Source organism: Phoenix dactylifera, unplaced genomic scaffold (assembly GCF_009389715.1).
Source record: "Phoenix dactylifera cultivar Barhee BC4 unplaced genomic scaffold, palm_55x_up_171113_PBpolish2nd_filt_p 001924F, whole genome shotgun sequence".
Classification (NCBI taxonomy): domain Eukaryota; kingdom Viridiplantae; phylum Streptophyta; class Magnoliopsida; order Arecales; family Arecaceae; genus Phoenix; species Phoenix dactylifera.
In genome coordinates this window covers 20,170-22,410 of record NW_024069210.1, presented here as the reverse complement: position 1 = coordinate 22,410, position 2,241 = coordinate 20,170, and positions in this window count along the sequence as shown.

Here is a 2,241-nt window from a genome sequence, read left to right as displayed (position 1 = left end):
AAGAGAATGATGAGATGCAAGGATTACTAATTTCATTATTCTTTTCATTTTAATTACTTTTCTTAAGTATATTTTAAGTTTCATTCTTTAATATATGTCTAGAGCACCCAATGTCTAAATTAACATCTTTTGTTGGAGCCTTGAGTGCTAGACACACTTACAGAAAATATTCAGATTTTCAACTTAGGAACCCAAGCTCTTTTGGGTCCTTGTAGGTTAGCTATTATTGTTCCTTTTGGAACCCATATTTTCTTAATAGCTATTTTGTCCATAGGCTTGCAGATTTTAGGATTACAAGGAGTGAATTTCTGCATCATCTTGTTAAATTTAACAAACATAGATTTAACATGAGTAGTAGATAAACTTACAATTTTCTGTTTTTGCCTATTAGGTTCATCAGATAAATTAGAATCTGTTTTAGGATAGATAGTGAAGGATTTAACACACATGTCATTAAGGGATTTTTGTGTGTACCAAGATTGATATCCTAATCCATCCTTTTCAAATTCAGCTCTTTGATTATTTATCATTAAGTTCAGCTTTTCAGAGCTGATAGTAAATTTTTTAACTATAGGCTTAAATTTGTTAACTTCTTTAGTTAACCTTTCATTGTCTTCTAAAAGCAATTTATTATTTTTCTGAATTATATCATAGCTTTCAGCAAGAGATAGATTTTTCTGATTTAGCTTTTTATTCTTTAAACTAAGCTTCTTATATTCTAAGTATAGATCAGAAAAAGCATCATGAAGTTCATCAAATGTAAAATCAGATTGAGTTTCAGCATGTACTTTATCTTGGAATGAGAAATCACTTTGTGTTCCAATACATACCTTATCTTCATGTGCCATAAAGCAAGAATTTTTAATTTCAGTTTGCTGCTCTTCTTCTTTAGAGCTAGTTTCAGATTCACTAAAAATGTTAGTGCATTCATATTTACCTTCAAGCATATTCCAGATTTTCTTAGCAGTTATGCAAAAAGATATGCTATTAAGTTCACTATCATCTAATGCACAATATAGAATATTCATGGCTTTTGCATTTTGCTAAGCCATTTTCTTATTATGATTAGTGTTTGTGTGTAGCCCGTTGACTATGATACTCCATAAATCATAGTCATGTGCTTGAATGAAAATGCGCATGCGTGCTTTCCAATGTGTGTAGTTTATGCCATTAGATAGTGGAGGTCGATCAATTAACTGTCCCTCTCCTAGGAAACTATCTATTTGAGTTGTCATGATCTTTGGCTCTTTGACAGTTAGGTCAAAATAAAAAAAGGCAAGGAATTATAGAGCACCTGCTCTGATACCACTTGTTGCCCAAGGTGACAACCCAAGAGGGGGGGGGGGGTGAATTGGGTTTTTCTAAATTTTTAGTACTTTAAAAACATCCTTAGTTGAGTGCGGTGAATGCTTTCTTAAATTACTTCAATGAATTAAACTATAGCAAAGATGAAAAATAATGCAATAACAATCACAAGTGAATCCACAACACAAACACCACGATGTATAGTGGTTCGATGTACCCCAAGGCACCTACGTCCACTCCCCAAGCGTCCCCTTGGGAATTTTACTATAACCCCTCGGATTACAGTAGGATTGTTTTCCGGGCTGACAATCCAAAACCTTTACACTTTGGTTTTCCGGGATCACCAAAAACCTATGTTGGTTTTACGGGCTCACCAACGAACCTTCACAATTGGTTTTACGGGTTCACCAACAACCTACGTTGGTTTTACGGGCTTACCAACAACCTATGTTGGTTTTACGGGCTTACCAACAACCTACGTTGGTTTTACGGGCTTACCAACAACCTACGTTGGTTTTACGGGCTTACCAACAACCTACAATGTTGGTTTTACGGGCTTACCAACAACCTACTTTGGTTTTACGGGCTTACCAACAACCTACAATGTTGGTTTTACGGGCTTACCAACAACCTACGTTGGTTTTATGGGCTTACCAACAACCTACAATGTTGGTTTTACGGGCTTACCAACAAACCTTACAACAAGAATAAATAACAAGGAACTAAAGCTCCTAAATGAGCAAATAAAACAATTATGAGCTACAAAGAAGAGTTTAGAATATAGTTATCCCTTTAATAAGGCTCTTCTCTTCTTTGTCACGATTGCTTCACTCTTCAAGGGTTGGTGGAGCTTTTAATGCCTCTTGGAATCTGCTCAACCACTTTCTTTTGGCTCTTTGAATGAAGCAATTGAATGAAGCTTGCCTTGCTAGGGTT